Source organism: Dryobates pubescens, chromosome 3 (genome assembly GCF_014839835.1).
Source record: "Dryobates pubescens isolate bDryPub1 chromosome 3, bDryPub1.pri, whole genome shotgun sequence".
Taxonomy (NCBI): Eukaryota; Metazoa; Chordata; class Aves; order Piciformes; family Picidae; genus Dryobates; species Dryobates pubescens.
This window is the reverse complement of record NC_071614.1, coordinates 30576383-30601643: the sequence shown is the minus strand read 5'-3', so window position 1 is coordinate 30601643 and position 25261 is coordinate 30576383.

The window sequence follows — 25261 nt, the reverse complement described above, 5'->3', positions numbered from 1 at the left end:
GGGAGTCTTATTAATGCTTTTAAATGATCTTCAAGCATATCTTTTCTCAAAGGCACTTGACTAAACCTCATGATATTTTGGCTCAAAAGCTTACATTTCATGGTAGTAATAAGTAACTCTTAGGAAGTTATTCATGAGAGGAATTGAAATGGCTCCAAAATAAAACTTTTCCTAAAAGGCTATTTAATATTATTTATTTTCTAGGCTATGTTATGAAATGAGTGATGGATTGTAGAATAACAAAACAAGGAGGAATCTTTAGGTGTTTCTTAGGCAAAACTGGATGACTTTCTGAAAAATATATTTTGCTTTAGCTGTTTGAAGTTCTTTGGTCTGGGTCATTGACAACTGGGAGGATTTGCATTCCCTGATTATTTTTTATTATAATTATTTTTTTATATTTTTTTTTGGTAGCCCTGTGCAGAGCTGTATTAAGGCAATGATTATAATCAAAGCTAATGGCTTTTGGACTTTATGTGATTATCTATAAGAGTCATAGAGGAAATTTTCCCCTGCTGCTAAGTGTTCATATTTTTCTTTTCTTTTTTCCTTCAGAAGTAACAGAAACAAGCAGCAGCTGGATATTGGATAGGTCACTGATTTGGTACAGAGAACTCTCACAGGTGCCTGAGTGGCTTATTTTCTCACTCACTTAGGGTCGTATTTGTTTTGCGATATGTAGCTGAGAAGGAATTTTATCCTAGATTATTCTGAAATGGCCTTTTGCTTTTCAGTTGCTTCAGCTGCAGATATGTCTCTTTGACACAGTTTTCTTCTTTCACGTGGACCTTAGACACCTTGATCTCTACACTGTCATACCTCTCAGATTCTTAAAGACTGAAACAGTAGTTGCAATTAAACACGTAGGCTATAGAGATGAAGTACAATTTTCACTGATAGACTTAAAATCAGTTTAGGTGACCTAGTGGTTCCCTTTGGCACCTTTTTTTTTTTTTTTCTGTGAAACCCTAGACTGCATATTGGGAGTGGATAAATTTCATCAATGCTCAAATCTGGTGGGGAACAATGGTTAATCAGATCTATTGATCTGCAGGAAAGCAATTCAAATACTTCAAAATCTTGCCATTAAACCAGCCAAGGACTGAATTATACTAAATATTGTAAATTAAGACATTTATTTTGACTTCAGTGATTTTTGTACCAGCTTAAAACCACACGGTGCTATTGCACAATCTTTTAAATAGGTGAAGTTATTTAATGGTGCCATTTTTCCTCCACATTGCATTTTCTAACAGAGAACTTACCTGGAAGAGAAAACCAATTAGAAAAGCTTCTAATGTGATGCCACTTCAAGGTCTTGTTTATTGCTACTGCAATTTGCTATTTCTAAGTTAGTTAGCAGAGTCAAAAATCCAACAATAGGGTGTTCCCAGTAGTTTAGTTGGTATTTGCATTTGGTGTTACCATTTCATTCAAGATACACCTAATTCTTCAGTTACTTGGTTTTTTTTGTTTGTTTGTTTGTTTTTTTTTTGGTCAATATTTGGGGTTTTTGAATGAAAAAGAGTTTGACTACATATATTCAAAATATTACTGGAGTAATTTTTCCAAACGAATAAATTGTCTTTTCTTCCTCATTGAACCTCAAATCTGAATTTATCTGTTTGTTCAATTTCCCTTGTTGTTTCAGTGACCTTCTTTCACCTATCATACTCACCATAATTATTTGACTTATTTGACAGTGAGAACTCATCTTCTTTTTCTCACCATAATTACTTCATTGAGCATTAAAGTGAAAAGGCCACTTTCCTCTTGTTGTTCATCTTTTCTAGATGTCAAGTTATTTACAAAGCCTTTGAATTAGCAATGTTATGATGAAAATGTTGGTAAATTATATGTGAGAGAATTAGGCCCATTATAATATTGAATTCTCATTTGCTCTGAAACATTTTCTCCCATTCTCAGTTTTCTAAGCATGGCAGTAGTGCTTTATTATTGTTTCAAAGTGTTCTGCCTCATGACATTCTGCTTGATGATAGCAGGAGATGTGACCCAACCTAAGGTACATTTTTCTGACAAGGTACTAGAATTTGAAGTGTTTTGATCTCTTTGTTGTTTAAAGGCATGGAACTAAGCTAATATGAATGTGGTGGTAAATTCTACCACTCTTAAAAGGACTTAAAACTTTGATTCCTTCCAATAATAAACAAAAATAGTTTCTTTGAAGATACTCTTCTGAGAAGTATCTGAAATTTAGTCAGTTGATTCAGTTTCATAAATGTGTCTTTACTAAGAGAAAGAAAGGCTAGAATTTTGGTCTCATCTGTAAATTTTGTACATTCATTGCTGTCAGTCACCAAGATAGAAAGCTATTGAAAAATCAGATTTAGGTGATTTTAAACACTGTTATTTTGGACACTACATTTATCCCACTTAATTTTAAGCATGTTCTAGACATGTCTGTCATCTCTTTGATTGCTAAGGAAGAGTATGTGACACCTCAGGTACAAATCATATCTCATGTGAGCCAAATTGCTCTCTGGACAAGTTGTTTTATACTGACCTTAAAAGAGACCCTACAACAAAAACTATCCCACTTCCTGAACTCTGCTCTGCACTTTCATCTAGGTGGAATGAGTTTGGGCTTATGTGTACAACGTAGCAAAAGCCCTTACCTAGTGGCTCTTATGCCTCTATAATTGATGGATTATGAAATTGCTTTCTGTAAAGATTCCTTTTTGACCTTCCCTCAGATACCTCCTTGTGTACATGATCAAGTAGCTATAAGATCTGACACAGCTGTGTTGTGAAAACAGTACCTCTAACTTCCTCCTACCCAGCTGGTTATCATTTGCACTGTTACCCTGCTTGAGAAGATACGAATTTATAACTGAGTGCATTTATTTCTTATTTAGTGTTTATCCAGGATTATGAAAAAGATCCTAGGAGTTCTTCTTGGAAAAATTGATCCATTCATATGAATAGTCTTGTAATAGTCTTGTCTGGATCATTGAAGAAAGCAAAAAAAATGTAAGTGTCATTAAAAATGAAATAAAATACTCTTATTTTTTATTTAGCTTATTTATATATAATTCAGCTAGAACCAACTAAATTGAAATTACATGGTTTTCCAGTAATTTCATTCATTGTCCCTGAGACCAAATAAGTTTTAGATAGAGTCTTTGCATGTAAGTTGAGCTTTAAATTCTGTATGTAAGAATGCTAAAAGAAACATGGTATAATACTGAAAGAATTAGGTATGCTCAGTGATTTTTTTTTTTAACAAGAACTGTGGAATTACTGTACTTGTGCATGAGATGCAACATTCTTGCTATATATTTGATGACCAAAGAAATACTCACCACTGCAAGACTTTATAACCTGGTAGTATGGGACTCCCACATATGGCTCTGGAAAAATCAGAACATTAACTGTTCTGATTGACATGAATGCCAGTGGCTTCTTTTAAAATAGAAGCATAGATTCACAGAATACTTTTGACAGAAACACAAGGAACATCTTTACATTTTTGTGGCCACAGAATTTGATAGTCTAGAAGCAGTCCAATAGCTTACAGAACCTTGGAAGTATCCCAGAGCATTTCCTGTTTCCATTCATGTCTACAGGAGTGGGAATGCACAGTCCCTTATGAAAGGGATACTTTGTATAAGGATGCTATAGCATTTATTTGTTATATTTTGTGATGAACTGCATTTAGCAGGGTGTTGTTTGTTTGTTTGTGTATTTTTCCAACAATACAAAACCAGTTAGAATATGCAAAGACAAAAATTTTGAAAGGTCCAAATAAATCTCTGAAGACAAAAGAATCTGAACACTGAGGACGAAACCTACTCAATGGAAAGTCTTTACAAAACTGCACTGGATTTAATTTCTCTAAGGTCTGAGTTCTCGTACTGTGTCTCATGATGGAAGGTCAGATGAAAAGTGCACCCCAACAGTACACATTACATGAATTATAATGTGGCATCTGCCCAATTGTGGTCTTGGGAAGAATGTGATAAGCTGTTGCCACTTCTTAAAATGTTTGGGTTTCTTTCCATCTGTCCCCCTGCTGTTTTTTCACTGTTGTATCCATTCTGCAATGTTCCCTGCAGTAGTATTCCTCTGACATTCTGATGTTCCATCACAGTCACCAGCACACATTAGGATGTGTTGAACCAGCAAAAAAACATCAGGCAGCACAGATGCTGAAATTTCTGGATATGCCTGGAATGTTACACAGCAATGAGAAACTCGGAAATTTACTTCCATAAATCAGTTTTTGTAACTAAAGCACATGGTTTTGTGGTTTGGTTTTTGGTTCCACCGCTTCCCCCTCCCCCCCCTTTCCTTTTAGCTTGATTCTTTATGTAGCAACTAGCTGTGTCATGCAATCACTTGTTCCAAGGAAATCAATTAGTGCAATCAGCCTGAATTTTCTTTGTTTTGAAGATGGATCTTTTTTTTTTACTTTGAGGCTGAGAAATTACACATATGGAATGGATGCCCTGCTGTATTTGAGAACTATGGTGAATCAAATAAGGGAATGTTTTTCATTGCAATTTAAACTTAAGATTTCTGTAACTTAAAAATCAAACAAAATGTAATCATAATTGTTTTATTTATTTATTTATTTTAAAATGAAAATTACCCAACAATGATGTTTTGGAAAAGTGACTGATAAAATAGATATCTGTTTTACTGCAAAAAGTGATAGCATTTTCAAATTCATAAAGAAAGATGATATAATTTTTACTGATTGAAAGAAGGGGCTCTTAAAAATGTCCTTGCATTTGTGGAAATGTAGGAGAGGGTCACATTGCCATGCTGAACAGAATACAAAGTTCCACAATGACACTTTTCCCTCTACTCAGCTACTTAATAATATACCTCAAATATCAAGTTTGAAAATCTAGTCCCAAACTCTTAAAAAAATTATTAGGATATATTTCTCCATTTCAAGGCTAACTTTTTCTGTTAAATTAGCATAATTTAATCTTGGAGGCACTGTAGTCAAGTGAAGGGATTTAACCTCTACACAGTACTGATTTCATATCTTGTAATAAAAGTTTAAGAGGAAATAGTAACCTTTTATGCCAGAAATAGAAAATTGGCAGTTCTGTGGTATTGACTTGGAATTGGCACTTCATATTTTTAATCTACACCTCACACCTTGTTTAATTTATATGTTAGCACAATGTTCTACTGCTTTGCCTCTACCAGTGGTTCATAGCATTATACCTATATTCAGAAATGGGGAAAAAAAAACCTTCTCATACTTGCAGACTGATTGCTTCCATTAAATTTAATTAATTTTCTTAGCACTTGTAAAGAGAATCATAGCTGGTGTTTAACTGGTTAGCTGGCTTACACCAATAGTGAAAGATGACTGTAAACAGAGAAGGTACAGCAGCTGCTTAACATGGAAATATTTAATTCCCTTGTGATAGTAAAATAAAGCTCAACATGTTTTCAGTTTTTTGGAAGAAACGGAGTATCTTCTTCTGGAATACTTGTGCCATCTGCTTGGGAGTCTCTGTGATGCTTTTGGACTGTATTCTGAAGAAGAGACTGAAAAGATTAAGTGGTGAGATGTTTGCAAGAGGAGTTATGGAATATGAGTGTGATGTCATACGGACATGCACATACAGACATAGTCAAAAGGAGAGACAGCACTGCAACTAACAAAACTCCTCTGAAGGTTAAAGCCATATGATGTACAAATAAACATTACTTTTCGTTATATTTCTTTAAATAGTTCAAAAGAGTAAAGAGTTCTCTTCCTCCTCTTCCCAATGGCAACAGGGTGAAAACAGGTCTGAGCAGTCAGAGAGAGCACCTAGCTTTCCTAGGCATTTGAGGTGCTTTTCTGATCTCTCCTTGGTGGGATTGGGCTATTACCCTCATTTAGATGTGACCCCGAATGCAGCTATTCATTCTGCTCAAGTCAAAAAGTATCTTAAGCTTGTTATAATCTGATATTTTCTGAACTATTTGAAATTGGTCTGGTGATTTGTGGAGAGGCCTCATAAAGCAAAGAAAAAAGTAGCTGCAGCTTGTCTGGAGAATACATTTTGCCTCTATCCATGTAAATGATTCCTTTATGTCAATATTACGGCATTTTGGTGGAGACCTCTGTGGAATCTTTCACTACTGCTTGCTACAATTTACTTTGTTTTATGAGCATGAAAATAGCGTTGTTCAAGGGCAGACAATCTTATCATTTTATAAACAAGCATTATAAACGCAGAGGAAAGGGACAGGTCATTTTATACCAAATTTAGCTGCTCATTTAGGGAGATAAAAAAAAGAAATAAGTGCTATATCCATTAAAATCCTACAGTGTAGTTTCAGTCATTTGGGGAAAAAAAGTACAAGAAAGCTATTGACTTTGCTGTTTCCTTTGGGAGAAGCACAGATGTGGAAGAACAATTTTTAACACCTAAGTGAGGCAGCTTATGAACTGTGTCTAAGTTCATTCAAAGCCCTCCAAAATACGGAGTACATTTCCATCCACTTCACATAATAACTCAGGCTCTGATTGAACACAGCTTTCAAAAATGCAAGTAGTTCCTCATCTGTTTAAAATTATAGTTGTGCTATGCACTGTTTTTCTCTGGGGTCTTATTTCAGATTTTACATTCCTAGTAATTTTTATATATACGTTTATAAAAGCTACCAGCTTTATTTCAGCACATTACAATTTTCTGTTTTGTTTTTGAAGATGAGATGGAAAAAGTCAATGACAGCATAAGATTTTTCTATTTTGCTCTGCCAGCTGGATTTGTCCCTGTCTTGGAAGAGCTGCCACTCATTGCAAGAGACTAATGTGCTCTAATATGGTCTTATGGATTGCTGAATTTTGCCCTTTTTCCTGAGGTTGTGAATAATGTAAACAATGACCTTTTTTTTTTGTTCATGGGGATTTTTAGAGCTGTGTATTTCCACTAAGAACAGAAGCCTGAAATGTAAGTGCCAAAAAAAGCGCCATTTTGTGCCTGTTTCATGCTTGTGGGTTTAACTTCAGAATCTCTGGCAGTCTTAAAGATGCTGAATATATGGACAACTTTTTTTTAAAACCTATTTTCTACCTCTGCTGTAGAAATTGTGAGTGATGGAAATTATTATGGAGAAAGATTATAAGTCTGATACAATTCCCCCACCCACCAATAAAACAAAGGTGGTCAGCCTCAGCCATTGCCAGGTACAAGCTGAGCGATCATTACATTGCGTTAGAGCTGTAGAGTTCTTTCCAGAAATCTGAGAGCCAAATACAAAGCAAAGAACCTAGGCAATCATCATCATTTTGCTATTAACACAAAGAACTAGTATTTCCATTCCTTCTGTCCATAAAGCCAAACTATCAGCACTGTATCCAACCTAGTAAGAAAACCCCAAGTAGCTGGTTGATCACTGCAGTCTATATTTCCTGTACAGAGGGTTAGAGAAGGATGTTTCACAACAGTGACACTATGGAGATCATCAGAGGTCTGTTGGAATGCATGTGGAGGTAAACCCTTCTGAGTTTTGTAGAAACCCAAGCAATCCAGGAGCACTGAAGTATTTTTTGTGGAAATAGAATATCATCCCTTATAAATTCCAGATGGGAAGGGACAGCTGTCATGCTGATGACATCATTCCCCTTGACACAGAAGGAGGGAAAGGAAAAACTGAGAGTAACATGCAAAGTATGTCAACAGTGATGACAACACTGAGCAGACAGATGTAGAGATGTTGGGCAAAATGATCTATGTGACTAAGACAAATAGGGTCGAGTACACACTAAAATGAAGGGGTAGCCACAAGTCAGTAGCTTAAAAGTCTACAAAATATTCTCTGTTATACTTGGCGTGCTACACACAGAAACAAAGCTTCATTTGATTACTAGGACATTTTATGTAATAAAATTATTTATGGTTTCTGAGATTTCTGAAAAGCTTAAAGTCCTCTGTTTCTGTAAATTTTAAGAACCTCATCAAGCCTTTTTAAAATGAATTGCTAATTTCTGAGCATCAAGTTAATTTCTCTAGTTCGTATAGTTTGGGGATAATTTTTGTTGTTGAGGTTTTTGTGCTTGGTTGTGAAAACCTATTGGAGAAAAATAACCTTAGTACTATAGAACAGGGGATATTTTCACGGGCATAAATAGATTATGGAAACTTGTTCCCTCTTAATAGTAGGAGGTAAAAGATTTAGATGAAGAATTTGGGATGCTTTGCTAGACTAAAATTGAAATGAGATTTTACATGTCACTCTTATCCAAAACTAAAACATTAGAATAGAATAGAATAGAATAGAATAGAATAGAATAGAATAGAATAGAATAGAATAGAATAGAATAGACTGGGTTGGAAGAGACCTTCAAGATCATCGCATCCAACCCATCAACCAATCCAACCCACCTAAACAACTAACCCATGGCACTGAACACCCCATCAAGTCTCCTCCTGAAAACCTCCAATGATGGCGACTCCACCACCTCCCCAGGCAGCCCATTCCAATGGGCAATCACACTCTCTGTATAGAACTTCTTCCTTGCATCCAACCTAAACCTCCCCTGGTGCAGCCTGAGACTGTGTCCTCTTGTTCTGGTACTGGCTGCCTGGGAGAAGAGACCATCATCTGTCTGTCTACAACCTCCCTTCAGGTAGTTGTAGAGAGTGATAAGGTCACCCCTGAGTCTCTGAGTGTCATGGGCATGGTGGAATGTAGGAAAGATGAATATTTCTTGGAGTTCAATTATGTGAACCTTAACAATCTTCTAATTACCAATTAAATTCTCTGAATAGCAAAGAACTCTTGGATAACATGTCATTTTATAGTAGTATTTCAATGTCTAATTCCCAAAGACAAGACTGATGTATGTGATGATTCAAAGGAAAGTGCATTTCTGTTGAATAAGAAATGGAAGAAAGAGAGAAAACTTGGGGAAGATTGTTTTGCTGAATGAATTCTGACTTTGTCACTAAACTTGTTTGAGTGGCAGACCTATAGATATAAAACAGTATGTGAAGGTACCATCTGCAGGAACTGGGAGGTTGGCGGATGTCTCTTGTTGAGCTAGAGGCATCAAAAGTGATGCTGACAGCCCTAGATACCAAATTTTAAGGCATATTTTCCTCCTGCAGACACAGACAAATGGTCTCTTGCAAATGCTCTATTACAAGGAGGCACCTCAGAATTTCAGACAAATCCCTGAGTTTCTTTTCTCTATTCTCATATCTTCCTGTCAGCCTTTGGTAAACTTTCTCCATAGCTCACATGCTACTGATTTTATGTCTGGAATTGACTGTGATTCTTATGCTATTGTCATGCTATTAGAGAAGCAGTCAGAAAGATGCTGTGACAGTATTGTCTTTTATTTTCAGATTATGGCCAGTCTAAAGCATAAGCAAGAATTGCTGCCTTTTAAACAAACATGTTGAGAAATAAACACTGTGTTCATTGCCTACAAAACCTTGAATAAAGGGTGCCCATTTTCAGACACTTCCAAAGATAGATTATTGAAAAAAAATATTTGGCAAACACACATAAATTTTGTAAGCAACCTAGAATATTACTTTAAAACTGAAGGTAGTACTTGCCAGTAATCTTTAATGACTTCCAGGATTCTTCTGTCAAACACTTAATGAGAATTCCCTCAGCTGGAGTACTTCCAGGTTGCAGATCATATGGTTTCTTAAAGACTTCCTACAGTCATCACACCCATCTCACAAGCTCTGCAAAGCTTCTGGTAAAGCTCCTTTTTCAGCTTGCCATTAATCTCTCCAAGATATTCAAAACACTGACCCACTGTGCAGCTCTGCATTGAGATTTTCACTCACCAGTGCTTCTTGTTCTCTTAAGCCTGCTATCAACATGGCACCAGGTGATGAGATTTCATCTCAGGGCTATGATGAATGGCTCAAGACACAAATATGCTGAATGCTGTCAATGTACCTCTATTGTTGGAAACATTGGTGAGCTTAGCTCATCATACAGGTGTTGAGTTCTGGAAGTGAATTATCATAGAATCATAGAATCAATAAGGTTGGAAAAGACCTCAAAGATCATCAAGTCCAACCTGTCACCCAAGACCTCATGCCTACTAGACCATGGCATCAAGTGCCACGTCCAATCCCCTCTTGAACACCTCCAGGGATGGTGACTCCACCACCTCCCTGGGCAGCACATTCCAACACCTAACAACTTTCTCTGTGAAGAACTTTCTCCTCACCTCAAGCCTAAACTTCTCCTGGCACAGCTTGAGACTGTGTCCTCTTGTTCTGGTGTTGGTTGCCTGGGAGAAGAGATCAAATCCCTCCTGGCTACAACCACCTTTCAGGTAGTTGTGGACACAAATTGCATTGCATTGAATTATGTCAAGCTCTTACCAGGCTGTGTCACAGGAAATATGCTGACAAGCCATAGTACTGTCACAAGTTGCTGATGACAAAGTCACAGTAATTAGTCAGATGATATGTAAATATACTGACTGGTATATCTCTGCTATTGCCACATGAGACATATAGGGCAGTAGCAGGACCTTCAAGAGGGAAGGCGATTATTGTGATTTGAAGAAGAATGGTTCCTTTCTTCTTCAGGAATGATTCACATGATATTGTGATTGTGTTATCTCTATGCTTCGCAGTTCTGATATCTAACTCCTAAGACAGACTTCCTCTCTGTTCCTTACGCATGTAATGGATGGGGATGACATGAGAGCACCTATCGCTATTTGTGATGTTGTCAGGATGCTGTGGTCCTACTGTGAAAACTGGGTTTCTCCCACATGTGCCCTCAAGATAATCTGAGCCTGCTTCTTTGTCTTGTTTGAAATTGGTATGAAGAGCACTGCTGAGTGTTAACCTGTTTTGCATTTCACAATTTATTTGCAGGACAATGAGGGATTCAGAGATCTCTGTTAAGACCCCTTCCACAACATACTATCCATAGCAACCACTTAGTCATGCCCTGGGCTAGTGCTGGTAAGGAAGCATAATTTGTAAATGTTAAACCACATGCTTTTCTCTATTTGTAGGTTCATGCTTCAGCTGCTGTTCCTGCCCAAGGGAAGGGGCGAGGAAAGCAGACTTCAGTGCTACTGATTTCAGACTAAAGGTGGAGCAGGACTGTTCACCAGCTGCCACAGTCAACTAACTTCCTCTTTTTCACAACTTCTCATATCCCAGAGCCAGGTCCCTGTGCTCCAGCTGTTTAATCCTTGCAATATTTCCCACATATGTGACATTTTCCTTTACGAATCTGTTTTTCCTAGGATTTAAACATTATGACATTTGATATTTTCACCCTGACAGGACTATAGTGAAGGAGAAATAGTGCTACAGGCCCTCCTAGCATACACTGAGCTCCAAAACCAGATTCACGCTACTAAGAACATAAATACTTTTCTGATGCTGAGTGTGAGAACTGTTTACTCATAGCACCTGCAAACAAAATATGTTGAGTATTGAGGCAGGTTAGTCAGGTTATGGGTAAGCCCTGAAATTTAGGGTATACCTAATGAGTATCTTAGGGACTGTATGCCACATGGGGAGACTAATAAGGAAGGGAGAGTTGGAAGGAAGGACAGCTGCTCTTAGAGAATCCAGACTACATTATTTGTAAGTCACAGTTAAGAAAATATTTTCATAGAGGACCTCCTTGTTTCCTGGAACCATCTGGAATCCCTCAGAACCTGCTGAGATTACACACATTCTTTTTAGGCAGTGGCTTGTGTCAGGTTTCTTAGACTAATTGACAGAGAACAAAATTACAGTTCTGATTTGGCCATTAAAAGCCCTCTGGTTAAAGCACTGCTGTGAGGATGGAACTGTGAATCTGCTCTTTCAGGCATCTGACCTGTTTAGCCATGTGGTGAGTGCAGGTACAAGGAGGAAAAGGTATTAGTTAATCTTCTTGGTGCCATGGCCATCGTCACCTGTAAAGCATTATCTACCTTGCCATTACCCTATGCTGTGATATTCTTAGAAGCAAAATTTAATACATTTTTTCTTTCTTTTGTTCCTTTCCTTTACCCCCATCTTCTTAGAGACAAAGCACTACAACCCCTCAGGTGATGAGTTTTCAAACAGATCATGAGGCAAGAGTGATTTATCTCCTTACATGCCTCAGATTCTCATTGCTGACTTTCTTATAGTTCTCCTTCTGATTTTTTAACCTTAATCTTAAACAGTTTTCTAGTCTTCCTATAAATCTCAGGGAGAAATCTACATCTGTAGGGGTAGATTTTGGAAAATGCTGCAAATATATGAGTTGTGTGTGATTTCTGCCTACAAAGATACATATACAAGTGTCCTCTGAGGATCAAGTCTTTGCTAGAGTGGTGCCATGATATTACAAATGTGAGAGGCTATCAAAGTACAAATGTGAAAGATCTTTGTTCTGTTTATTTAATGGAAATTCTGAAGAGAGGTTCTGTGAATGAGGGAAAACTGGCTTGTGCTGCAGGTTTGATTCATGGTTCTTCTGATAGAGAAGCATCTGGGTGGCATCTTGGCTGAATCATTGAGCACTCTGGAGGGTACTGTGAAGGCTAGGTGCCTCAGAGATATTGTTCCTTGACTGGAGAGAGCACTCCCTCTCATGCCACACTGACAAGCATTCCAAAGAAAATACAGTGTGGGCAACAAAAAAATAAACCAAAGCAATGTAGCTTTTATCAGCTGGTGGTCATCATAGAAAGCCTTTTTGCTGTGACTGCTTTGAAGCTACTGTCAAGGCTGGCAGTAAGTGTTCCCTTGACAGCTACAGACCTGGAAAGCAACACCAGTTCTCAATTTGTAGAAGCCTGATTGAGAGCCACATTATAATAGTAAAACAAAAAAAATGTTAACACCTGGTAAAAGTGGACATATACCCTGTCTCAACTCTTGATTTTTCTTGTTCTTTATTCCAGTTTGCTGTTTCTCTAACCTTGTCCTTGAGCTGTTGCAGACAATGTATCTGACTCAAACCACATACTTTGCACTTTTTTCCTCCCTTTTAGATTCATAACTCCTGCTGTAACTGAATAAACAATACATAGTGAATGCAAAGGCCTTCTTATGATGTAGAAAATATTCTTATATAGCAAAAGTTGTAAGAGTACTAGAGTTCAAATCTTTCAGAATCCAATGACCCTACAAAGCCACCTGTTTCCCATGATTCTTGCAGCCACCTCCACATTCTGGTTAAAATGTATGTATAAATCAAAATTTCCCACATAACCTCAATGAAAAAGATCCTGACAACCTGCTGAGCACATCTGATAACTACTGCACCCTATATCTATGTCTTTATAATTGAGTTGCACTGCACATACATATTGACAGAGGGTTTTTTGCAAAATACGTGCTTTTCTGCCAGTGCTTAGCTTCTTACTTTAGACTAATCAAAGTGAGACATAAACCTAGGAGGGGTCCACAAACACACACCTGATGAGATTTATGGAAGATATTAAGTAAAACACACTGAAACAAAATAAAACAAAGTTTCTTACATTGATTTTTTTTGGAAGAAAACAAACAAAAAACCAAACAAACCTGAAGAAGCTCTTTTTCTGCTCTTGATTTACTGAATTTAAATTGCTAAAAGTAGTCAAACTAAAATTGTAGATGTCTAGGCATTCTTTACATTTTGTTTTGGACTCATATCTCATACTAATACAACTTCCACAGGATCTGCATCTGTTTGTGTATAACTTGTTAACTAAAATAATGAAGTCTCCTTGAGCACAAGATTTGTGTAACATTTTCATGGTCAATTGGTTACAATATTATTAGAACAAAGATGTCTTATTGGTGCAGGATGGTAGTAGTCACTGAAAAATGCACTACTTTTTCTTTTGTTGTACCTTTCCTAGCCATTTTTTCTACAGCTAGAAAGTTAAAAAAAAAAAGCTAAGTTATGATCCAGTTCATTGTTTCAGTTCATCCTCTTTTTAGAAAGATGAGGAATAAATAAATAAGAAAAAAAAAGAAAAGAGATGTGATAAACTGGTGACAGGAAGCATTGGTAACCCAGGGTCTATAATAGTGTAGGAAATTCGGAGATTCTGTATGGGCTCATCTGGGAATAAAGTTTAGGAGAAGGGGAAGGAAGGATTCTTGCTCTCTAAGGTCTGCCTGGAAATGTATTCTGTTCTTGTGGCTAACATCTTTCTGGCAAAGAGCTCCAAAGTGCTATGTTTTCTGTCAAGCAGTATCAAAGCACTATAGTGAGGCTGTGGGTTCCCCATCCTGACTGCGTCATCCTGCATTATTTTTATGATGGATGCTCTATGACACTGAAGATGAAAAGCTTTTAAAAATGTGTATTAGGTAGCATTGGCCAAGATGGGTTGGCTGGAGATAGACTAAGATTTCTTGCCAGAAGTAGGTGATACAGAGAGCAGGAGTGTGAAACCCAGGAAATCTTGTAGCAACAACCACTCTAGATGAGCCATCAATTCTTCATTTGTTTTGCACTAAATGAAGACTATTTACACTATTGCATACCTAGAGACAGAAGTTTATCTACAGTTGAAGTTAGGGTTGTTGTAACACAGAATTTGGAGATTCTGTATTTGAGATGAGATATTCTAGTACTGCTGGCTAGTTATAATATTGTTAAGAATAGGGTAGCATTTCTTCTATGCATATTTATAAATGTTTTAACATTTACAGTTTCTTGTTTCAGACTGCAACTGCTGCTACTCATGGATATTTACCTTAAACCTAAATGCACACATCTTTCATGTCTCCCTATGAAGCCTTAAACCTGGATTAAGGTGCCTTGACCCAGAAAGGCTTTGGATCTCTATAGGATGCATGTGCCCCAAAGGATATGCTTAGAGCAGGCAGTTAGAAAAATAAGTTTGCCATTCAATGCTCAAGAGACACATGAAGGTGAGGTATCAGATAACACTTGAGGCTAGAGGTAATAACCTTATGTCATGAATTAATATCCACAGCCAACCCTGGGCAGAGGGTGAGGTCATGTGAAGATTCAAAAATTCCCATGAAGTAAATTAAAGTGAACTGACACCAAATGGCTGCTAAGTTATTAGAGCAAATTTATTAGAGCCAATGGAAACCCCCAGTGGTGGACTGGAGCAGAGGGAAAATGGGAAGAGAAAGGAGAGGAAAAACTAGAGAGGGAATAAAAAGACAGAGTTAAGAAGTAAGAGAAAAGGGAAGATATCACCACCCTTGGTTCCCACTAGGTCTCATGGGTGTAGTCCAAGTCCTTGGTGGCAGGTGTACATCACAGCAGTGTCTTCTGTGGTAGATACATGTGGACCCCAGAAGTTAAGATCCATTAAAGCCATCACCCTGTCTATTCAAATAGGGTATGTCACACATTGTTTTAAGACAACAGTCATTGGGCTCTCACAGCATAGGTCTGTGATCTAGATGTGAAATGATACATTATGTCCAGATGTCCAGAAGGGTAGTGACTGCAAGGTGCTGTAGTTACACTTTCCACTGGTTATATATATTCCACCACACAGTAATCCTTTGGTTATTAACCTTTTTTTCCTATGTCAGTCCTACATTCTATGATTAGTTAATTGCTTCATTTAAATACTGAAGAACTTAACACTCAAAGCAAATTGTTGATTTATACTCTTTGGTTCATATGGATGAGGGGGTTGAGTCAGTCATCAGCAAGTTTGCAGATGACACCAAGTTAGGAGCAGATGTTGGTCATTTAGAGGCTCTGCAGAGGGACCTCAACTGACTGGACAGATGGGCAGAGTCCAATGGGATGGCATTTAACAAGTCCAAGTGCGGGGTGCTGCACTTTGGCCACGGCAACCCCATGCAGAGCTACAGGCTGGGGTCAGAGTGTCTAGAGAGCTCCCAAACAAAGAGGGACCTGGGGGTGCCGATTGACACCCACCTAAACATGAGCCAGCATTGTGCCCAGGTGGCCAAGAAGGCCAATGGCATCCTGGCCTGCATTAGGAATAGTGTGGCCAGCAGGAGCAGGGAGGTCATTGTGCCCCTGTACTCTGCATTGGTTAGGCCACACCTTGAGTACTGTGTCCAGTTCTGGGCCCCTCAGTTTAAGAAGGACATCGAGACACTTGAACGTGTCCAGAGAAGGGCAACAAGGCTGGGGAGAGGCCTTGAGCACAGCCCTGTGAGGAGAGGCTGAGGGAGCTGGGATTGTTTAGCCTGGAGAAGAGGAGGCTCAGGGGTGACCTCATTGCCCTCTACAACTACCTGAAAGGTGGTTGTGGCTAGGAAGGGGTTGTTCTCTTCTTCCAGTCAACCAACACCAGAACAAGGGGACACAGTCTCAAGCTGTGCCAGGGGAGGTTTAGGCTCGAGGTGAGGAGAAAGTTCTTCACTGAGCGAGTCGTTCGTCATTGGAATGTGCTGCCCAGGGAGGTGGTGGAGTCACCGTCCCTGGAGGTGTTCAAGAGGAGATTGGATGTGGCACTTGGTGCCATGGTCTAGTCATGAGGTCTGTGGAGACAGGTTGGACTCGATGATCCTTGGGATCTCTTCCAACCTTAGTTATACTGTGATACTGTGATATGCTAGGCCACCTACCTTAAAATTCTGCATTTGGCTGTTTCACAGTTAATGCTTCTCTGTGAGGCATATTTTCTCTAACTGATATAAGTAAGACCCCAGTATCCTTTGCTGAGTAGCCTGTTTAGTCATACATGCAACTAAGCAGTTTTTCAGATTGTGTGAGTGAATCTCACCTAGTTATTACTTATAGCATGTTTAGATCATGGTTAAGAGAGCTAGACTTCTTGCCTTTCAAACCTGCATAGTATTACCTTGTCTGCACACTGGATATAGACAGCCAGATCTATTGAAATGTGATGGGATTAAGAAGCATGACTTTTTCAGACTCTGAAAATCGAGGTCACAACTGAGTCATAAACTGTATAACTGGGACCATCAGTTTCAGATGTAGCAGCCTGAGGGTTTTTTTTTTGTCTACACCGATGGAAAAGTGTTTATCTTTCAAAGACACTGAGATCTGATCAACCATGCACAAATGTTAATGAAAATATTGACCTATTGTTATAAATATTATTGTTTGAGTGCTTTTATTCCACAATGCATTGTTCAAACCACCATGTAAACACACACAAAAGACAGATCCCTTCCTGGACAGATTATAATGTTGATAGTTTTGCCTGTGCAAATCTGAAAACACGTTAGTTGTGTGAAAAGCATACAAATGTAATTCTGTGCATCAAAATGATTAACAATTTCTGGAAAGCTACTGAGAAAATGTTTTAGAGCAATATCCAGGTCTCCCTGTGAAAGAAATTTGAACCAAACCAGATCTGCATGCAGAGTATTGGTAGGCCTGTTGTTATAAATAATGCAGACTTCTTCAATATGAATATACTGTACACAGAAAGCTCATTTTCCTTGTGTGCTGCTCAAGCCAGTTATCATAAATGCATAAAAAGTAAACATGATGTGTTATAATTTGGTTAGGATGAACAGTGAGGATTTTATATCCAATTAGTTTTTTAAATGCAATGCTTTTATTGAAGTTGATTTAGCCAGCCTTCTGTGATCCTTGTTAGGTGCCTGCAAGACTGAAAATAAGTGGATGTCCAGAGTAACAGCACAAGTGTTTATATTATGCTGATATTGCACTGTGTTTGAGCCACAGATGGAAGCAAGTGATTAATTACATCAGAAAACTTCCTAGGGTATCAAATGATTAGGGTGGACTGGTTTAATCCATATTAGTTAGACTTGGAGATAGGTTTCAAAAGACCTCAGTGTTAAGAATTGTTTTATTACTGGCTTCATGTTCATATTACTGTATTAAATCTCAGTTTTGACATGGCCAGAATATACACCCAACATACAGGACTTTCTCCATGCTACTGAGATATGGTTGTATTTTTGTTATCTGCTAGATTAATATTCCCTGAATTTTAGGTCTGCCAAATGAGGGGCTGTATGGCTACACCAAGTGTACTAATTCATAATTAGGAGAATGGAAGAGGATACTTCACATACTTTTGTCTCAGTTCAGAAAATGTTCCTGTCTTCTTGAGCATCCCTCTAAGGATGGGACACCTTTCACTATCCCAAAACTCTTATGATTGATTTATAGACTTGTTTAAGCCCTCTACTAACTTTTGGAATGGCTTTCCTATCCCATAATTGAAATACTAGATTATGCCCTTTACTTGCATCCCTGTTGTACCCTCAGCTGAATGGAAGACAGATTTATAGACTTCGAGAGCCAAATTCTATTTCCCAGTGATGGCTTTTCCTAAAGATGTGGAGAATTGCAGATGCATGCCAGCAAATGTATTTATATCGTGTGAATGCTGTAAGAGGAGCACTGACGTAGGAAGCTTTATATGCTTCAGTGGTTACACAGTTAAAGTGGGAGACTGGAATAGGAATGGGAGGTTCCATATTACTAACACAAAACAGTGGTAGCAGGTTTTCATGAGCTAGAGAAGATTTTGTGCCTAAAATGAAAGAAAGCTGCAAAAACATAAATAGCCTTCATATGATGCTTTCTAAAGCTGGGCTTCTTTGATGTGATGTGGACCATGTAGCTGTTGATTCCTGATATGAAGGTGGAGAACACTCCATGTCCTCTGTAATGTCATCTTCCTACTTTGATGCCTGGCAAAATTAGATCACCTCATCAGGACCTTAGAATGGAAACCTACAATTTCTTCCATATTCCCTTCACAACTATGATTTCACATTCTAACCAATTTATAGGTCCCCTAATTTATGATCTGCAGTTTGGACAGCATTTTTTTTTTCCTGCAGAAAAACTGCAAAGATTTGCATATGTTATTGCTAAGAGCTGTTCTGCGCAATATCACTTTCTACATCTCACCTATCAGAGAAACTGAGAGACAAAGCTCAGATATTCTCTGAGATATTGTCACCAATGCTAAATGTACTATCATATTTACCTTATGCCACCAGAGGTCCTGTTTAAATCATTGTATGTACTTAGAGAAAAAGATACCGATATGAGAAGTCTGATAAGAACCTAGCTTTGGGGGACAAAGTATTAAAAATAATCACAAGCTGTATGTCAATAGATGAGCATTATATGTATATGTTCTCCTATGTATTCACTGGGAGATTAACTGCTGTTAGCAGAAGAGTAGAAATTAATTGGTCTGATTGTGTAACACAGAATACCAAATCCTCTGTGTGCAGTCTGCTGGAATTGAGACTGCAGCTGCCATTGCCTTGAACTGGGCCAGGATTTTAACTGTTATTCTTAATACTGCTCTCTCTCTCTCTTTTTTTTTTTTTTTAATGGATATAAATTGGTCACTTCTGACATCAGTTGGCACAGAAGGTCTTTCGTGGTTAAAATGTAAATTTTAGTGAGTGGAATAATAATAGAAATGAGACCTTTGTCTCTTGAAATTAAAGTGCTTGTAAAGCTGAAGCTGCCAGCTTTGTATATTACAGCCTGAGGAGATAATATACTGAATCATTCATTTCCTTTTCCTATTCTTTTGCTTTCTTCAAAAGCACGTTCTGTTTCAAGTAATTTCAGTCCAATAATGAATATAACACTGACTGACTCACCATCATACAAGATCTGCTTCAGGATATACTTTATCAATTTTGTTTCTGTACAGTCAGAAACCCGAGAAAAATAGAAAAAAGTAACATTCCACGTGGTGAGCTTATGCTTCTTATTGATGTTTTTAAACTGTTGGGCCTTTGTTTGATGAGAAGCCCAACTGTGTATGCCTAGGTAACTCTTCAATCCCTCACTACCTGAAGAAAGCAACATTCTAATACTAGGGCTGCACAAGGAGAATTAATTAGATTTGTATTGGCAAAATATTTTTGCCATGATAGGGAGCTGTCTTGGCTCCAGTAACGTATTTTCATTAATAAATTGCATGACAGAGTAGAAGGTATCCTTGTCAAATTTCTCAGATGTCATTGTGCTGTTGGTGTGTTACAGGACAGGTATACAAAGGAATATGGTACAGGTATGCTTGGACATAGTAGTGAAAAATGGATATTATTGAACAAATGCCATGCTGGAGCAGCTCCTGAAGAAATGTAGCCCATGGGAAGGACTCACATTAGAGAAGTTTGTGGAGGGTGGTTTCTCATGGAAGGAACCCCATATTGCTGGGAGTCTGCCCCCTGAGGAGGAAGATGCATCAGAAACATAGTATGATGAATACAATGCAGTCCCCATTCCCCTTCCCCTTGTGCTGCTGAGGGAGAGGAGGTGGAGAAATCAGGAGTGAAGCTGAGCCTGGAGAGGAGGGAGGGGTAGAGGAAAGGTGTTTTAAGATTTGGATTTTTTTCTCATTATCCTACACTGATTTGGTTAGTAATGCATTCAAATAATTTCCCCAAGGGGAATCTGTTTATCCCCTGATGGTTATTGTTCAGTTATCTCTCTTTGTCCTTATCTTGACCCACAAGCCTTTAATTTTCTCTCCCCTGTCGAGATGAGGGGGGAGTGATAGAGTGGCTTTGGTGGGCACCTAGCTTCCAGACAGGATCAACCCACCATAACTGAGAAGTGAGTGGATACCTTAGTAACAGCCTTCAAATAAATAGAGATACACAAAAGAGACTAGTCTGCCTCTAGATGCTAAGGAAATATAATGGACTTGAGTTTCAGGAAGCACAATTCAAATTACAAAGTAAGGTTCCCAGTAGTGAGGAGGATTGGACAGATTACTGCATGACATTTCCAGCATGGTCAGGAAAACAACTTACAAGCATATCACTTGGTGATGTAATAGTCCTAACAGATCCTGTTCAGGAAAAGGAAAGGGATTACATGATCCAATCATATCCCTTCTATTTCCATTAATCTAATACTTCAGGTTCATCTGTAGACAATGAACTGTGAACAATCTTATTTCATTAAATGTAGTTTTAAAATTCTCTCTTTACAATGCAAGTCTTTTCAGACAGCTATGATACTATGAATGAGTTTAAGTGAAAATTTCTGGTATTGGATTTTTCTATTTAAGAAACACAGTCTCATAAACCTCAAAATATCCAGTAAAGCTAAATGAGGGTTATGGTATGAGAGCTTAGATTTGTAGGAAACAATAGAACTCCATGTTTTGTGATGTCTTTGAAACTAAAGGGTTGCCATTGAAAAAATCATGTAAACTCAGCTGACTTTTTTTTTAAGTAACTGTGATTTGGTTCTCTAATGGGCCCAGTGCTTGAGAGAAAATGGGCTTTAGACTGAAAAGTCAATGCGGTGTTTTTTAGACTCAACTGCCATTTTATTGAAACTGCCAATAAAAGAAGCTAGCTGATACAGAACTATGTGAAATGACATAGTAAAGGTCTTTTTGTGAAATTTTTGCAAACTCAGAATTGCCTATTTTGGTCACCTGAAGCTGATCATAGATTGAATTTAATTTTATTTGACCTTGCAGAGGAGATTAAATCTCAGTCTCCTAAAGGGAGTGTTTGCTGAAATATAGAGAAAAGTATATAAATTTGGTTAATGAATCTAGGTAACTTTCCCATAGGAATGGAGTAGAATACAAAATCCGAAGTGTAACGAAGAATCCCCATGAGTGTGAAAGTGATCTGAATTTACTATGAATCTTTCAAGACAGAAAATGCTAACACTAATATTTAAGTAAATGCTTCATCTGACTGAAGTCATATCAGTCAGAATGAAAACACACAGGGATTTACAACAGATTTTTTTTTTGTTTTGTTTAGAAATTCAGTAGTTTTCTTTGCACATTCTGTTTAAATTTTGCTTGGGGGTGAACCTGTAATATACTTGTGCCTATTCAGGACACTCATCAATTATGTGAAATGTGAAGAAGGAATTCTCCTGGTTATGGGAGTCATGGCAGAACAGATCATGGAATCACATAATCATAGAATAGTTTGGACTGAAAAGGACCTTAAAGATTATCTAGCATCTTACATGAAGCTTGGATTACCTATACAGGTGAATGCTGGGTAAAGATAGAGTTTACACTAGATATGGTCATCTGGTTTAGGCATCACCTAGACATGCCTGCAAAGGAAGGACAGACTTTCAGAACAAAATGTGCCAAGGAAAGATAAATACTGGAAGTCAAGATTATTTTGCATGCATATACCCAATTAGAGATTTTGAGTGTTATCTCTGTTTTGAGAATCACAGATGTGCTTTTACTGACATGATTATTAAATATACTTTTGCTGTTCTTAGAAGCTGGGTGAAACTGATGAGAAACACTGAGGAAAAAACCCAGTTAATTTAAAATACAATTTTTATATAATAATCCAGGTTTTCTGAGTTTAATAGATGCCTAATACATGTGAAACTGCAGCAGGGATTGATTAGGGTGTGGGAGTCTGCACAGATTAGATTACTGGTTTTTAGAGTGAGGGAAGTAGACAGGGGAACACAGTTCAGTTACCACAGGTAAGAGCATAGACTGGGAATGATTTGGAAGAAAGCTTGACAGACTTAAACCGTCCATTTAAAGTGGATGAAAAGCTTTCCTTGGGTTTAAAAAAGGTGAATGCTGTTGTTTGACTTGTGAGTATATTTGTTCATTTCAGAGCACAGTTACATACAAAAATGTATCCTATTTTGATTCATACTTGTCCCATGATTTGTTCTTATAAGAACATTTCCAATTTACATGCCCAACTGATGTGAAATAGCAGCCAAGACCAGATTTAGAAAGCAATGCCTGAAAATTTAGCCAACTAGATTTGCCTTGAAGTGCTATTGAGAGTAGTGTGAGACCCCCATGAGATGTTTACAGCGTTATGAAATATAATGGACTTAACCTTATTCCATATTTATGAGCTATGGTGTCAATACAGCTCAGTTATGAAGTTGAGAGAGTACAAACATTCTTAGGTGCTGACCCTGCGAACCTTTACTCAATATTGTACTAGTCATTTTAGTCAAGTACTTGTGCATGTGCAGGATTGGATCTTTAATCCTTATTTTCTGTTCTTGTTAGTCACTAGGTAAACGTAAAGATGCATGTGAAGGGAAGAAATTTAGCAAGTATGGTGTTAGTCCAAAGGTGTACTGCATTGAAAAAGTTTGAGGAAAATTGGTTCAGTGATTTTTGAGTTAGCCAAGTGTTTTTCAGCTGTTAAGAAAATTGTTTCAGCTATTTCATGCTTGGGTAGCTCACTCTTGTTTAAAAACATCAGACCTGGTGTGCATGCAGTCTTGAAGTAAAAAATGTGTTTTTTGGTCTCTGAGAAGGATGTTACCTTTGAAATATTAGAGGCCATAATCATAAGACATTAAGGAAGAGGATATTATTCCCTCCTGTCTTTGGAAGTGGACTGCAGCATCATGAGCATGCTCCAAGATTTGCCTATCTGAAGACTATGTAAAGCTTCAAAAGAGTCTACCAATATTTCTTCTGTATAAATGTAGAGCAGTTGTCAATGGATTTCAAAGGATGGGCCGAACGTTCTGTTTGTTTGTTTGTGGTTTTTTGTTGTTCTTGTTGTTTTGCTTTGTTTTATTTACAAAATATGCCGTGAAAGGCAAGAGTTGCTGGACCTAATCTATTTCTAGTTAAGAGCTGCACCTGATGCTACAGTGTTTGTGCAACTACATTATCTTTTGGACATTAAATTAGTTACTAAAGACCTCAAAAAAGCCTTAAGAAGAAGAACCAAAAGGCTTGTATTTCACTGCTTGGATACTCCTGGGATATAGTGTGTACACACTGCTTTTTTTTTTTCTTTTTTTTTTTTTTTAAATTCAGATACATTTGTACATTAATTTTTTTTAATTGATAGAGTATTTGAGAGTATAAATATTTGAGAGTATTGTTTTTAGTTTATACCTTTTTATTGGCAGCTCTTTTCCTGCAAAACAATTATATTATGGACTAAAACTATGCATGCTATGCTAAGCCAGAGGTTTCTTTGCACAGAACATATGCAGGAGATTTGGTAGCATGCTTTTGCCTTCCTTGACTATGCATGCAAATGAATTTCAGTATCCTAGAGATGGTAGTATTTACTGGAATCCTCTTCTTAGAAATGAAGTTAAAGAGAAAACAATACATCTGTGTAAGGAGAAGGTCAGTTTAAGTCCTTACTACTCAAGAAACATAGGTTTATCATAGAAGTGTCTCCACACATAAAAGAAAGATAATAAGAGGTCACACTTATCTGTTGTTTCCCTTATTGCTCACCCAGCTTCTACATATTTAAATCTATGGAATTTCTTAAGGCCAATATAATTTGTCTATTTCTAAAAACTCTTAGTGTAGTCTTCCCTTGGAACCATATACATACAACTAACAAATTTTGGGGAATTTCACAGGTACAAACTTCTTTGGGCATAACCATGTCTATTTGTTGGCTTCTAACACATTCCTAGCTTTTCAAACGGTAATGTCTCACTGGTAAATAGGTAACGTGTTCCAATATACCCTCCCAGAACTAATCTTGATTTTGTAAACATATAAGAAGAAACAACTATTCTTCAAAACTGCAGTGACTCAAAAATTTCCAAATATGTTGTCTTCACAAAATGGAACTTTTTATAACCATCAATGCACAAACTTAATAGTTTCTATGTTGTGCATATGGTGGTTATGTAATGCCAGACTGCTGAAATGTGTCCACACAAAGAAGTACTGTAGTAACTATGGGAGGTGAAACTTTACTCTTTCAGTTTTGTGTATACAAACCCTTATTTAAGGCCAGTTGCGCAAGTTATCTCAAATTAATAAAGTACTTATTTGTACCGTGTACAAGTTCCGTGAAACCTTGTATATGAAGTGCCTGTCATATTTGGGTCTATACTATATCAATTGCTTTATCACCTGATGACCCCTCACCAGCAGAGAAGGAGAATTAAGAAAAGGAGAGAACCTATGGGTTAAAATGAAAATGATTTAATGAAACAGCAAAACTGATACCAAAGACAATATAAAGTATATAAAGTTATACTTAGCCCAATAAAGTAGAAAAATGTCCTTGGGAGCCAAAGTCCAAGCCCCCACCTTCCCTCACATCCCACCATCTGTGAATTTCATAATAAGCATGACATCTATGGTATGGGATACAGGTGAGCCAGATTGGGTCAGCTGCCCTGTTTGACTCAAAACTGCAGCTCATGGCTGGCTTATAATTCTGTTTCAGCAAAAGCAGGACAGATAGGTATTGGCACCATTTTTGTTGGCACTTGTGACCGTTTGACGCTGTGCCTTTAAGAAAAGGGCACACTGGCTAAATGTTTATAAAATATTTTGCTATTCTAAACGAATTTCATTGGCCAAGTCAAGGTGGGAGGTGAGATTGGACCCAAGGGAGCTGGGAACTTTCTCTCAGTCTTCCTTTCTTCGCTGTCCCTCTCGGCT